Raw genomic sequence first — 17,143 nt, forward strand, 5'->3', positions numbered from 1 at the left:
GTTTGTATCGTTGGGTAGTTGTAGTTTAATTTAACCATCGGTTTTCACTGACGAAACATTTGTATAGAAATATACTGTTATCACATTTGTTGCAAAGGGAATGAAAGAGATGCCAATAAGTTTTCATACATGTGATTTAGTGTTGGAATACATTACATCAAACTGCATACAATGTTTCATCTGAATACGTAATACGATAATTGTTTAATTAATTTTCAATATTCGTACCTTTTTGATTCTTGATACCAGTCAACCTTTCCTAACCACTAATTAGATTTTAATTCCTATATTCTAAAATAAAAGTCTATTGGGTAACATATTTATCATTGCTGGTAAAATGGCATGTTTCTTAGGGTTTTTTATTCACACAATATAGTGAACTGGATGATAAGTATAAAAAGGTTGATCACCCCTGACTTTTGAAGGTGCATCAGGAAATGTTCCTTATTGTTAGTTGGTGAAATATAAGTAAGAATCTATTTTGATTTTGCTTTTGCCGTATTTTTTATTTAATTCATGTAAGTATTTTTGTTAATTAGATATTTGCTCTTATAATGATTTATGTTACAAAATGCATACTTATTTGTTATATTTGTATCTGTCATGGCACGAAATAAAACGATCCTAATGTTTATTAACTCATTAAAATTAAAAACAGGGTTTGTGTGGAAATATATTGTATAAGAATTATTGTTAAATCCAACAATACGAACCGATATATAGTTCTAAGTGAGATGTCACATGGCCGGCTAAATTGCTGCTAATTGATTCAAAGCCATTAAGTTGTCAAATACGATAACTGTCAAGTTGTCAAAAATCTTGGAGTATCAATTCGAATTTTTTACACGGGGGAATGTGAAGCATAACAACAGGCCAGTATAATATTGATAATGTTTTAAAATTAGACGCCGAACAGTGCTTTTGACAGTAAGTGTGGATGTTAAGGAGTACTGTGCTGCCTCTCTGTGCCCTCGTGTGTAACTTTTTCTTTATGAGTCACGCATCCAGCGTTACATCGCCGCTCATGTGGCATCTCCCACATAAATATAATACGTGAGACTTGAAGTGTCGCTCGACAGTGTGACCGGTAGTGTAGTGACGACGGCGCACGGCTTGCGTTGGCTTTCCCGCGGCGGCACCCCCACACCTCGCCCTACACTCTCCTATATATGTAGATAGATTTGTTACGTGTTGTGCAAATGAAATCCATTAATAAATTATAACTGTTGGTCTTAAAGATCCCAAAAGTTTTATATTAAATTCATCGAGTCTGTTTCTTCCATTTTGGTGTAGAAAATTTGTAGAGTTTTACCAACGAGTTCTTTAAAACGCTGGCCCGTTTAAATACTGCAAAGATTTAATTTTCTGTACAAATGATATATTCCTTTGTACACTTGTGTAGAGAATAGTATATAGTTTATTGTGAGATATTTTGTAAATAAATTCATTTAACTATTCTTGGTGTTCAATTATCGATTGTTGTAACGCGGAGTTGATTGTTGATAAAGTTTTAACTAGGCAATGCTTCTGTTGAAATGTGAGTCGAGATTAATATTCGTGTTTATCTTATAAATTTAATTAGTCGTGTGAGAAATTATTTTCATTGACTGAAAGTACAGTCAGCTCCATAAATATGCATACACTTTATAAAACTTTAGAAACTCGTATCGGTCTTTGGTTCAAAAAATATGTATTCCAATAACGTGTAATCATTGTCGGAAGCATAGGGTCAGATAGATGCCCGTGTACATATTTTCAAAACCGAAGGTGAATACTAATTTTTGAAGCTTTATAAATGTATATATATTTATGCAGCTGACTGTACCGGAGAGGTAATAGTTATAAACCCCAAAGCCCTCCAATGCGATTGGAGGGTCCACTGATAGCACCAGATGTAGAGCAATAATGAAATATTTTCGAATTGTTATTCAGATGTTTGCATGTAAATAGTGTTTTATGTTTGCGTTTCGTGTCCTGTATGTACGTGTACCTTAGGTGTTCATAGAGTAGGTGTGCAAGGGCCCGCCAGGGGGCGCCGCCGCCGTTCGTTTGCGTTGCGAGGCCCTCGGCCTCACAGATAATATCAGTATTTCGAAAATTTGATAATGTAGCGTTACTACGTGTACTAAACGTAACCAACGCCGCTCGTATATGTACCGGGCGGCTGGAACACAGATGAAAATAAATAATACGACGTTAAACTATGCATTTCATTTTTTCTCCTAACAATTCTTAGCATTTTGTATATAATGAGGTGAAGCATTATTTGTTGGGCCCAAAACTTTTCTAGATCTGGGATCGATTGTCACTGACCAATAGATACATTAAAGAGTGGATTAGAATTAAAGAATGATAAAATTACCCACATCCTTAAATGTTTAGATGCAAGCAGTGTATCTTGGTGCATTTTGAATTATTTTACTCATACTACCAAGATGTTTGCCGAATAAGCTGTTGTATGCAATAACATAGAGATTGATAACAAGATTTCACTGTTCCGTAAATCCAGATACTGTCAATAAATTCATATTACACTTTACATATTTATCTATAGGAATTGTGGAATCTCTTTTCTAGGTAGTTATACAATGAGCTAGGTAACAATGTGTTTTTTATATCAGTAGGTGGCAAACGAGCGAGCGGCCACCTGAAATCGCTGATATAGCGAAGTGACCGTTGCCTACCTTTAATCGACGGAGGATAGGATGCACAGAACGAAAATATATTCCCTTTCCATGCATCCTCTCATCCGGAAAGTCCACTTCCACTTCCCATCCTTTTTTTATAAGAAAAAAGGTGAGAAGGGAAAGAGGAATAAATTAGGTGTTTTGAAAATTTGTTTTGGAATAAAATGATCATATAATATTTATACCATTTGGTATAACTAATCTTACTAATATTATAAATACGAATGTTTGGAAGGATGTATCGACGTTTGTTTGAAGGTATCTCGGAAACGGCTCAATGTATCTCGCTTAAATTTGTCATAAATGTAGAACATAGTCTGGAACAACAACGAGGGCGAAGTCACGGGTAACAACTACTTGAAATAAAACATTAGAGGTTATAGATGACAAGCAAAATATAGCCTACAAAAGCTATAGAATAGAAAGCTGTATCGATTGTAGGCTAGGATTAAACGCGCAGAAGCGGAAACCTGCTGATTGCGAGGATTTGTTATTCTAATGACTTGGATGACACGGCGATCTGTTTTGAAAGCGACCGGCGAAATGCTAAATATATTATAACATGAATTATGAATTAGGGTCTATAATACGAGGAAACATTAATGCATTTTATATATCATCATCATCATCAGCTCACTATACGTCCCCACCGAATGGCTCGGAGCCTACCCTAAGTTAAGGGTGATTAGGCCATAGTCAACCACACTGGCCCAGTGCGGGTTGGTTGACTTCACACATATCTTTTAAATTCCTTCTCAGATATGTGCAGGTTGCATCACGATGTTTTCCTTCACCGTAAGAACGTCGGATAAATGTACATATGTAAATCGGAAATCGACATACATTTTCTATATCAATCCTTTGGTATTGATACCTTATGTGATAATGATTTCACGAACATATCACAAAATATCAATGGTGTACTATATACCAATGAATATTTAAAGTAATATATAAATTACACAGGTGTTTTAGTGTATTAATAAATTGAAACGGTAATTTTTCGTTCTAACGTTTTGTGATTTCATCCAAAATTATTATATTAATTCGACCTTAATTTTTCTCGATCTTGAAATAAAATAAGTTACAATTTATGAGCAATAATAATATATTTAACATAATAATAAAACACAAGTCAATTTTAAACAGTTCAATTATATATTAAAGTTAAAATAAAATGATTATTACTATAATAAGCTCTGTTGTAGTGTACTTCTTTGAGTAAATTTCCACATTTCTCTTGTCTTTGAATTACCGAAAATCCAAAATAATATTGAAATTGTACAATGATACATTGATAAAATACTAAAAGATATAACAACATATTGTGTTGTATTATCAATTTTATATACTAACCAGTAAATATCCACAACTAACTGATGTATACAAAAACTAAATATTAAAATCATTATAACAACAATTATCCTTGGATTGCTTTCACTATTACTCGTATTACATTTAAGTATCGATCTCAAAATTAAAATTAAAAAAATGAATATTATAAAAATAACTGGCCACTTTATCATAAATAGAAATATTAACATATTTCTATGATATTGTTCATTTTTAATGCAAAATGAGACATAAAATAATATTGTTATTATACCAGGTAACAGCCAAGTACACAAACTTACTAAATATAAATTATGTTTTTTACTTTTAAATACGTGTAGAAAACAATCATACATATGTTTACTAAATACAAACATCCAAAAGACAAGAGCCAGTTCCGTGTAAATCATTGTTAGGGTTTCGATGTTTTGAAATTTTACTATTTCTAAAAAATGCATCCTGCTACTAACGTAACCACGAAGTGCGTAGAGAAATCTAGAGAACATAAATTGTATTAAAAGTTGATTCTTGTAATTTTGTCTCCATTCTTTGAATAGACATGCAGTCAGAATTAACAAAATTAGAGTACACGCCAATAACACAATGCCGATTGAACGTGTCAAATAAACGAAATTCAACAAAAACGTTGAATTATTTTCGAACACGAAATACGTTTTAACGTTATCCATCCCCAATACAGCTCACATACATTACTTATAAATAGCTTGAAATTGTTTTTTTTTCAAAGGCTTTTTATAAAATATCACTTCACTTTTTAAGTTTTTCTATAAAATTGATAAAACTTTTATAATTTTTAAAACAATTTTCTGCTGCTCGTATAAATGGTTTCATGTTTTTCTTCCTATTTATTGTATTTTTTGAAAACATTTTGTTTATAAAAATATCGTTATTTTTTTATATACCTCTCACATACCGCGTTATATCACAGAATATTCTGTAAATGGTTTGAAACGACGTCCTCTGAACGAATTAATATTATACTAATACTTGAAGATAACATCATTTATCTAATGATAAAATGGGATCGTCCAATCATTATTCGACAAACATTTTATATTGGACCTTCATGATTGCCTTTATTGACAACTTATCTTGTTACCACCTTATCAAAAGGTAATTAGGAATATAAAGCGGTTTAACATAAACATAAACTCAGATTTTTATAAACAAAATGCTCTATAATTTATTATAATATAGAGGTCAATAACTAGTTATTATCTTGTCTTTTAAGTGTCAATAGTATAAAACATAGAGGGGGAACGCTGCCATTATCTTCGGGACCTTGCCTAAAGGGTCTCCTTTTAATAACATATTTTAGTGAATTATTCGTTTTTTTTTTTAATATTTTATTTCATAGATTTAAGACTATATAAAAAAATATTAAACTTCCAAACCTATATAAATATATTGTCTTTTAGCCATTACATACTTGTAAGCACCGTCATGTCATCCATCCACTTATAAAAATAAATAATATTTATTAAAAATAATACGTCAGAGAGCCCCATATGATATGGGTTTGAGTAAGGAAAGGCATTGTAAGACCGTCTATTGTTATCCGATATCCAATCCGCCTCACAGCCTTACGATGCTGTTTCCATTCCGGAGCCAAGTTCGCTTCATATTCTTTACGACCTAATGACAAAATATGTTTCAACAACAAAAACTTTAATAACGCGAAAACCAATTTAATAAAAAAACTGGCAACATGACTATCATTAAATTTTATTTTTGTGTTTTGGGTATTTTTTTCATGATATAAAAACCTAATCACTATCAATGAACTCGCCATCAACCTTCCCTTATCCCTACAGAGGGTCAGCATAGTATGTACTACTCCTCCATACATCTCTATCAACCGGCACATTAGAATTCACCTCCTTCCTTTGCATATCCTCTTTCACACAATACATCCATACTTTCTTTGGTCTTTCTCTACCTTTGTAGCCATCCACATTCAATCTAATTACTTTTTTGTTTATGTCCAAACCAGGATAACCTTCTACTCCTTATTTTCTCGATCACTGGCGCTACTTTCAAACTTCCTCTAATATACACTAATAAATTAACTGAGTATATAAAAAACACTTCTCATGCAGAAACTAACTTACCCTTAATAAAATTAATTTTAACTTAATATAAAAAAGTTGACAATCAAATTTTAAATAAACTTTATTTACTAATTATAATACTATAGTCTCACACAATAGTCTAACAAAAGTAACTAAAATGAAACAGTGACATAGTTAAAGAACTAAGTTTATACATAAATGGCTCAGTGCCACTTCGATTTAATTAAATTTACTCGACAACATTACAATATCAAACTTTGACAAATTCTAAGTCACTCTGCAACTTAACAAACTCCTACATACGGTTTGTAATAATGTTAAGAAAGTACATTATCTCAAAATTAGTATAATATAATGCAAAGTTTAAATTTCCAGAAATAGCTCGTAGAATTCGCTATGGCATTCATGCCATACTTTCAAGTCTTCTTATAGAAATAATTTTCCCTGACACCTTTTTTTTATAAGCTGAGCTGCTGTAAACAAAGTTGTCGACGTCCATGGACATCCACAACACTAGAGGAACTGCAAATGCGTTTCCGTTAAAGGACCCTAAGTCGCATCAGTTTGGATATATGTATTACGTTTATTTCTAACTAGGAAGTAGTTAAGGTTCAAATTTCTTAATTTACAGAATTTAAGAGTGCTGTATAAATAAAATACAATCCGAAGTCATCGGTTTAAAAAAAATATTCTATTTAGAATCTCTCCCTTTTCGCCCTAGCTTTATATAAGATTATATGAACTCGAGTACATAACGTACTAAGATATGAGGCCATTGTACATAGCTAACAAAGCCTTTCACTAATCGCAGCGAACAATATGCTTCATCATCTAAGCTTAATTAATGCCTGTCGTAGCTTAACGTCCTGTCAAGTCCACGCAGTATATATTAGTTCCATCTTCGGTTATATAATATTACGTGATATTTAAAAAAATAAAATAAAATTAATTACTTAATTCTTAACATAATTATTTTTTAATTTGTTTGGTATTTTAAGAAAGGGAAATAAACAACTGTAATTTTAAAAATCTCACTCAAGACCACGTGGAATTATAAAAAAAAATAGCAAAAAGGGGAAGGGGCGCATTGGAAGAGAAAGTATCCTTATTCTGGGCGTCCCCTTCTCCGTCAATTAAAATTATAATCTGCAATTGCGGATGTCTGTGGGCAACGGTCGCTTCGCTATTTCGGCGAATTGAGGTGACCACTTTCTCGTTCGCTACCTTTTAATATAAAAAAATACATCTTTCTTTTCTTTAGACGTGGGAAAATTGTTCAATTGTTTGGAAACTCAACAAAGTGGAAGATATTACACGAACGAACAGATCGCTTACATGTCACTAGAACGTTACTACTTCTACATAATATACGTATATTCTTTTCTCTACCTAACGTGAATCAGAACAAAACTTATCGGACAACCTATTAGTATTATATCTAAGAAGTTACATGAGAAAGAAAACGACTAAATGTACGCTTACATATATTGACCCGCGCCTTACTTTGTCTTGATGCGATGCTGGCGGTGTGGATGATAAACGTAGCGCTATGTAAGATCATTTAAAAAAGTAAAATCAGTTGTGGGCCGTGTGTACGGTGCGTCCGGCGCGAGCGAATGAACGCGTAGATTAAAGTTGTTTTTTTTTTAATAACAGAAGTGGGCAAACGAGCAGCAGGAACACCGTAGTGTTCAACGACGCCCATGGACATCAGCAATACCAGAAAAACCGCAGATGCGTTGCCGGCCATTGAGATGGTGATGCGCTCGCTTCTTGAATGACCCTGTTTAAAAAATAAAACTGAGAATGCAATCAATTTAAATTGTTAAATTGATTTAAATTTATTATAATATTAATATTTAATACAATTTCTGTTATATCTGACAAAATTCTATATCTCTGATGTCGTTTACTACGAATTAAGAATCATGCTGGGGGCTGTAACCTAATCAGGTTACCTTGTTATTGACGGCTCTTTAACTGATCCCTTTTCGATTAGACCCATAACTTGATTACAAATCAAACCCTTTTCATCCACAAAAAGGCGGCGTGAGGAAGTGTTAAAATTTGCTCTAACGATAACAAATTACTGGAAAAAATTAATTAAACCAATATTTTAACAACATACAGCTAATATGTTTATTTTTAAGTGACCGTAAAGTTAGTTTAAGTGATCGTTATGTAACTTTTTTTTACAAAATTTCATTCTGATGTAAACTTAAATTATATCTCATCGCTAAAATATCATAATCTATTATCAATATTATATATAGCCAAGACATCATTTCTGACAATTTAATTTCTTATAATATTTATATTAATCTTGAATATTGTTATTATATTATGTATTAGCCCGCAAGCACGTATGTTATATTTTACATTAAATAAAGATCTTTAAACCGAACAATTGCTCGAATTATGCGATCCACTAAGAAATGACGACAAGGTGTCAGTGAAAAAAAGTGTATAGAGCTATAATTTTTATATATCTATTTAGTTAAAAAAGGGTCTTGACAGACAGACGGACGGACAACAAAGTGGTTCTATAAGGGTTTCGGTTTTTTTCTATGATGTATTCCTTTAATCAACATCTTCAATAATCAAATTTTGTTCAGACCGCCAGTTCTGACAAATATATATATATATTTCCACGAATTATTTTTCCTATTTTTGTCCGTTGGGATTTCAAACATACAAGATTGATTTCAATGAGTCGTTATTTAAATACGATTTCTAAGAAATATAGATTTATCAATCGACGAAATAAGAATTGGGAATCCTTTTTGATACGCAGAAAAGTTAATACTGTGCCCCTTTGGCCTTTCTTTGCAATTCCTTTGGCATTTAAATAGGTCAGCCGCTCTTTGAATCGGAAATTGATTTTTAAGAAATGTCCTTAATGATGTAAGCTCATTTCCATTTAAATTAGTATTTTCAATTTGTATGAAGTCTTAGTCAAGATTTAATAGGTAATATAAGACTTTGGCCACCATTCTAAATATTATTCACGTGTTGATGATTACTTTAGCAATAACATTATATTAAACGAGTTATTGCCGTTAAAGTTAAATAAAATTGGATATATTCACAATAAGACATAATATGGCACTGATTTTAATAACGATATATTAATTATAGAATTCTAAGCTAACGATGTTGTGGAAATTAACATAAAAATTCACATTCTTTACACATAAAGGTCACAAAAATGCGAGGGTGGCAACTCTTTGGCTAATTGACTGAATACACATTTGCTATTAATATTTGAAAGGCGTATTGGTATGAACATTAATAATTTAACTGAATTATTTTCAATTTCTAAAAAGAAACGTAACATTATTAATATATAGAATGTTTTATTTACTTGAAGGCAGTGTGCCGTGACAGAGACTCGGCGTGACATTATACTGAATCTCGTTTGCCGGCTAAAACACAGTCAAATTGAATTTCCTTTTTTCATGTAACAGTCTCTGACGGCAGAGATTGCCTTAAAGTTAAAGTGATTTTGAAAATTTGCTCCCGAAATTGCTGCCTCCAAAAGTAAAATAAAATTGACGCTATTCGTACAATGTACGGGCTTCACATAAAAAAAATGCTCTTCAATGTGCTTATAAAAACAACATCAAACATTCACGTATCCGAGACATGCCTTAATATTATAAACAATCATAAATAATCCAATATTTATAGTTAAATATCTATACATATTAGTTAAACGTAGTGTGTCTGTATATAATATCGAAGAACCAGTGTTTAAAATGTTTGTCTGTCTCCACATCAGTTCGTAAGGCTATGTTTGTTACGGATAATCTCCGGAACGGCTGGACCGATTTTGACGGGACTTGGACGGAAAGGTAGCTGAGGCACACAAGTATACTATAGGCTACTTTTTAAGATTATGGGCTGACGAAGACGTAGCGACTACAACTTTATATATTTTAAACAAACTATGAGCTTATCACTATCTCAAAGGCCGGCAACGCATCTGCGGTTCCTCTGGTATTGCTGATGTCCATGGGCGTCGTTGAACACCTGAGTGTTCCCGCTGATCGTTTGCTACTTTCTGTTATAAAAAAAATGAAGAATTGTTACAATTATAAAACAGCAGCATGTTAGACAGGGGTAGGCTGACGGGCTGACGGGCTGACGGGCTGGGCCAATCTACATAATGTATAACTTTACTTTCAATCGTAACACGTGACGTTACTCACAAAATATCACCTTGAACTGCCTTTTTTCCTAGATATTGTTTTTTTTCCCTAAAATATGATTACTTTATATTTTTGCCCATTTTGAAGCAATAGAATATTTAACATTTGTACATACAAAGGAAAATTTACTGGAAATAAATCATATAAATTTTCATAAAATTATACGTTTTCAAGTATTTCTGACATATTTAAATTTACGACCGAAACTTGGTCTGAAAGCCGAAAGAAAATATTTTTAATGTAACGAGCTGTCCGTCATTTGACTGCCCAATTTGTCCTTCTTCTACCAACCCAGCGGAGAAGGTTTTATGTTAAAACCAAAAGCAATTTTAATAAAATGAAAAAAAAAAACACAACAGAACAAAACAAAATAACATTTAATCCTTTCGCTATTGCAATGCAATTGATAAAAACATCATAAAATAATTATTAAGAAGAAAAAGGAAATATTTATACGATTTCTGTTCTTCAGATTTCGATTTTCTTCACTGGACCACTCAGCGCTGATCTCCCATGAGAACCCTAAGGATTATCCGCACGCCAGTTACAGCGGTGGATAGCCAAATATAAAGCTAAAACTTGAAACTAACATATTACAAAAGATAACAATTAAAAGTCAAAGTAAAAAGCATTTAAAAACTTATCACAAACATTTTAAAGGAAAGTGTGTTCGTGACATTCCGGAAAATTAATTAAAAACAGTCATCCAATCTCTCCCACATGTTTGACATATCGATTAAATTTATATGTCATCTTGTCTACCACACGTTACAGTAGGCTTCCACTGAATCACCTATACGAAAAATTACTTATCTCTCTTCTAAAAAGAAATATTAGAATACAGAATTATGTGTATCATCATCAGCTCACTATACGTCCTCACCGAGTGGCTCGGAGCCTACCCTAAGTAAGGGGTGACTAGGCCATAGTCAATTATGTGTGTCAAGTATGTCAAAATTGACACAATAACTACCAGTTTATATATGTCTACGGGCTACTTCGATCGGTTCTTACGTTGGGCGTGTTCAAACAATAATGTATAATAGTTTACGATACTCGTAGCCAGTAATTATGGCCCTACGTTTACCGTTTTATTGTTACTCATGTTATGTTATACCAACGTGAATGAATTATGATTTTGTGCCTATACTTCTACTACACTACTAATGAAAGACTAGATTCTTTTTTTTATGTTAATAAAATAATTGATAAAGATGTCACTTGCGAAAGAATGTTGTTAATTTTTTTTAAAACTACCTGTAACCCGCCACTCCGTCTGCTCGAAATAAAAAATATATATTATAGTATCCTATGTGTTCTTAAAGGCTATGTGCTACATTAATGTCAAATTTCTACCAAATCCATGCAGCCTTTTGGATATATCTTCTAACAAACAACCATCCATCGATTTAAACATTCGCATTTATAATATTAGTAAGATATGATAGGTATTTAGAATTTTAATTTATATCTCCAGTTAAAAAGCTTTAAATATGACGTCTTAATTTTATAAATGCGAATGTTTAGATGGATGGATGTTTGTTTGAAGGTATCTCCGGAACGGCTGAACGGATCTCGCTGAAATTTGGCATAGATGTAGAAAATAGTTTGTAATAACTCATAGGCTAGTTATTTTTTTTTAAATGCCGCGCGGACGGAGTCGTGGGCGATAGCTAGTGTTTACATAAATACATGGGATGTATAATACAATTATGACAAAGAGAACGTTGTTAGAGTACACTCATGCCTGAGATTAAAATTATGCAAAGATATGTAAATGTTGGCGTCAACCCGTAGGGGCTTTTCATCCGTCATCCGCACGCAGCGTGTGTATACAAAGATTTTATAAAACAGACAATTAATATTTACATTTTAATATGAAAAAAAACATCCGTTTTAAATGCGTTGAGATTTGTTTTTTATTTATATCTGAGATTACACAATTACTTAATTAACTTTGTGTATAAACATTTTTTTACTATACAGTTAAAAGTGTTTTATCTCTAGAAAGAGGTGCAATATATTATTTGGACATATAGTAATCTTACTAATCTTAATAATTTTACTATCTATATTATAAATGCGAATGTTTGGATGGATGGATGTTTGTTTAAAGGTATCTGTAGAAAGGCTGAACAGATCCTGCTGAAATTTAGTACCGATGTTGAACATAGTCTGGAAGAACACATAGGCTACTAATTAAGTTTTTTTTTAATTCGGCTCGAACGGAGTCTCCTGCGACTGCTGTAACTTTATAAAAAAGAACTTATGATCCGAAATAGTTCAAATTTTATCACTTAATGTAACTATTGTATAAAAAATAAATCTACGTGTATAAACAATACTGAAATAGTTTCTACTTTCCTTTGTAATCTAAATAAACTACGTTTGATCCAATAAAGCTTTAGTGTGTAAATCCGAGCGCGAGCCGAAAAGCGAGTTCAATGGAAAAGGCAAATTTCGCTTTTTATTTCAAAGCAAGCTGCGCTTTTCAGGTATTAGTTTTTGTATTCTATTTGGCATTTTTAACGTTTCTGTAAGCGTTAGTTGTTTTAAGTTTAACCCTTATGTTCATTTTGTATAGTATACCATATATACAACTTTATAAAAATATACGATCACTATAAAATAATTTTTTACTTAGTTTTTTTTCTTTGATTTTTGCTTTTCTTTAAAAAAGAAATCTTGCCACAATTAGGACTAACTTAACCCCAAAAAATATAGTTAGACTCTGTTAAGTTAAACACGTGTTTTAACCCTTAATTCGATGGTGGTGTAATTCCATCGTGATGGACACATATAAAAAAATCTACTGAACTAGTTTAGAGAAAATTACTTTACTAAAAAAACAGTTGTTTTGCTACAAAAAAATTCTTCGAATTAAGGGTTAAACCCTTCGAACGCCGATGAAGGTTATAATGTTAAAGTGGTTATATGTTGTACTATAAATATGAGTCACCACAATACTTTCGGTGTCATCATCATCTGCTCACTATACGTCCCCACCGAGGGTCTCGGAGCCTTACTTATAGCCATATACTTTCAGTATATGTTTCATTATTTATGTTGATCAAGAACTCATTTTGCAAGGCTACATATGTTTTCAATAGACATGATTTCTCAAAAATCTACACCTGGCGTTATAGGCACGATGTAAAAAGATTGATGTATGTTTAAGCTAAAATGTATGTTTTTATTTTGTAAGGCCCTAAGTGTTTGTTTCAGATTAACAATTTGTTTTAAATAGTAGTGTTAAAATAGAGAGTGGACAGAGCGAAGTGGAAGAGACGGATTGGGAAAGCTGACCCCACCACATTGTGGGAGAGAGAGAGAGTATAGTTAAAATACGCAAAATTATCATCAGCTGCTGGTCTTCTCCAATACTTTCCAGAATTAACAGAATTTACATATCAATATGTATTTTCACTAATTATAAAACACCTTAATGTATTTTAATATTTATCATTCATTCAATACGTGCCCTTCATCTGATTGGAGTCGCTCTCAGCTAAATTGAAAGCCCTTCCAAAGTGGATTCGATGGATTGGTCTATAAGTACCATTCGATGCGTTTGACCGAAATATCGATGTGTGATATATTAAAGAATTAATAAAAAATAATAAAAAATTCTTCTTGTAATTTTTTTACTTTAAATCGATTTTTAGTTGAAAGTCTATGTGACACAATCGCACGTAATAGATAAGTTACTAAAGAAGACCCTTGTTGAAGATTTAGTATGAGAAATCTACATCAAGTCTTAAGTCTTCTTTAGTTTAGTTTTTAAAAATATATACTATACTATATACTTAAAAACTCTTTGTACGTTAGCGTATTTTTGGTCGCTATTTTAACAGTGTTAAAAATTATATGCAAAAATAATTAACTTACCCAATTTTTTAAACAAAAAAACACAATCTATTAAGATTAGAACTGAATAAATATTTTTATAATAGAGTGGGTTAAAAAATTTATTTCTAAATTGTACAATTTAAACCATAGATAAACTATTTCCGACATGTTCGTAAGTTTTGTACTATCTTGCGAGAGCACAACTTTTACTAATAGAGTTCAACAAAGTTAGAGACGGGCGTCCAATCGATCAACTATTTTATTTAATTACTTATCCATACTGTAATAAGTTATCTGTGTTGATTGCTGTTAAATAACATGTTAACAGTGGTAGAGCCGATTTAACATCTTCCCATGAATTGGCAGGTTTGCCCGGTACAATACCACGACCACACAGAAGACAGGCGTAAAGTGGAAGTAATCCCGCATTTCGTCTGATGAGTGTGTGTCCCGGAGGCCTAATTTTAGTTCTCTTTCCCTTCCAACTCTTATAAGTAGAGGATGGGAAGTGGAAGTCGATTTTCCGGATGAGGAGATGAATGGGAAGGGAAAATATTCCCTTTATGTGCATTTTCTCTTCCGTCGTTTAAAGGTAGACAACCCATCTGCATTTGCGGATGTCTAGCGACAACGGTCGCTTCGTTATTTAAGCGACTTCAGGTGGTTTGCTACTTTATAATATAAAAAAAAGAATTAGTCAATATTAATTCCAAGTTTCCAGAATGTTCTTGTAGTATTTTGCAATGTTTTTAAATGCAATATTAAAGAGCCGAACATACTTTGATAGCAAACATAAGGGGATAACTTCCCCTATTGAGCATACAGAACTTTGGAAGAGGAGCAAAATTACTTCGTGCTTCAGCATATTTTACTTCGAGTATTTAAGATATTGTTTATGTTTATACTTCGACTTATTAGTGTGTTATTAAAACAAAAAATACAGTAAAATTGTTTGAAATAAAAAAAACTGAAACAGTATAGGCAAACGAGTACGTTGCCATAGTTTGTCCCTCTCAATTTTTGTTTTGTATTCAAAGTGCATTATTTTTGTGAAATTTAACGGATCATGTCTTCAAAAACCATAGTTCGGTTAACTAACACTGTATCGGAAGGAAGGAAAATACAAAAAAAAAAATCTTAAAAAAATCTCATTGCCTTTCTCATTTCATAAAAATGAAGAAACCGTCTGAACGGAAACAGCTTGAAAATGAATTTCTTAAGATGTATCATGTTGCAGAAAATATTCCATTTGATTTGAAATGAGGTTATTATAAAATGTATTTCTCGTTTAAATTCAAGTAGGAAAAGTTTCATTTCAAAAATACTTGTATATTCGTTTTAAAAAAAGAATAGAATTAGAATTGTTTAAAAATTAAAAATTGAAATATTATTTAATTTTTCAATTAGTTTATAAAATGCTTTTTATAAATTTATCAGTCTTTTAGTTTTATAACACTCGGCGAGCCAGAACACAATTCCCAGAGCTGGTACAAATGAATTTTTAAACGTTAACTTACTATGAATAAGATATAACTTTGAATTATTAAGAAGTTCACGCCTGTTGGCAAAGATTAAAAAATTAGTGTCCTCTTAAATATTTATTAGGCATATACTCGTAAGTTACTATTGTTAATTTGTCAATAGTATCCACCTAAGGTTACGGCCAAAAAGCTTCGTTATTGGCTAATTATTTGCTCAAATTAGTTCTGTATAATGCTTTTGAAATTTTCCACATAACACAAAGAATTGTGTCTTTCAACAAATATAACAACATATAAATTGGGCTACAAAATTTGGCCATTATTAAATGTTTTTTTTTTAAATCTAATTTAGTCTTTGGCATTTTCAGGATTGGTTTTCGTTATTGAAATTAGGTCAAGGAATTAACTATTTCCAATTAACGTGCAAACCTCGTCTGCTCGGAAATTAATCAATTACTTACTGAAAGTTTGCCAACGAAAGTGTTTTAATTCATACTTTAAAATTTGCTCTTAAAATTACTGTTTAAAGTGCTCAGTCATTTTTTTTTTTAGTTTAAACTCTGTTAGTTTATAATTAGTATTAGTTTTGTGTATTATTGAGAGCGTCGGTGGCTCAGGGGTTTTAGCACTTGACTTGTAATCTGCAAGTACTAGGTTTGAATCTCGCCATGTACTAATATGTTTTTCGATTTTCGATTTATATATGTATATTCATCCGACGTTCTTACGGCGAAGGAAAACATCAAAGATATGTGTGAAGTTAACCAGCACTGGGCCAGCGTGGTCGACTATGACCTAGTCACCCCTTTTTTTTTTTTTAATAGTCAGGAAATGCATTTACGCACGCCTACGCCGGGCGGTGCAATGGCGTAGGGAGTGTGGGACTCGCCGGCCACAGAAGGTGACCAGAATACTCACTAAAACCTGACTGCCCTCTGACGCATCGGGACGGGACCACGGGCACGCTTTCGCTCTCGTCTGCGGCCCCGTCTGCGCCAGCTGCCGAGGCAGCTCCCTCACGGGGGGGGGGGAGGAGTCCGCCCTCAGTCGCTGGTGATGGTCTCATGACCTAGTCACCCCTAGCTTAGGGTAGCCTAGCCCCTAGCCCTCAGTGGGGATGTACAGTGAGTTGATGATGAGTTTATTATTTCTATGCTGAAGATGTGATTGCTTTTATCTAAGAAACTAGGCGTCCCGACATCAACTGCACGGAATAAAACTAAATTAGTAACCTATGTGTTTTCCCAGGTTATGTTCTACTTTGCCAAATTTCAACTACATCCATACAGTTATTTCTGTGGATACCTTCCAACTGAACTACGCAAGATTTATGGCTTATTTAGTTGCAGTAGTCTCTAGTGTCATATTCAGAGATATATGACCAAAGTAAATATTTTATTAAATTTAATTTAGTCTACTATTTTAAGCATTAATTGTATCTTCATTTGCTTTAAAAATGGTAATACAGTGGTAGTATAAAGTGATAAAGT

This window comes from Papilio xuthus, unplaced genomic scaffold (genome assembly GCF_000836235.2).
Source record: "Papilio xuthus unplaced genomic scaffold, Pxut_1.1 DF825928.1, whole genome shotgun sequence".
Taxonomy (NCBI): Eukaryota; Metazoa; Arthropoda; class Insecta; order Lepidoptera; family Papilionidae; genus Papilio; species Papilio xuthus.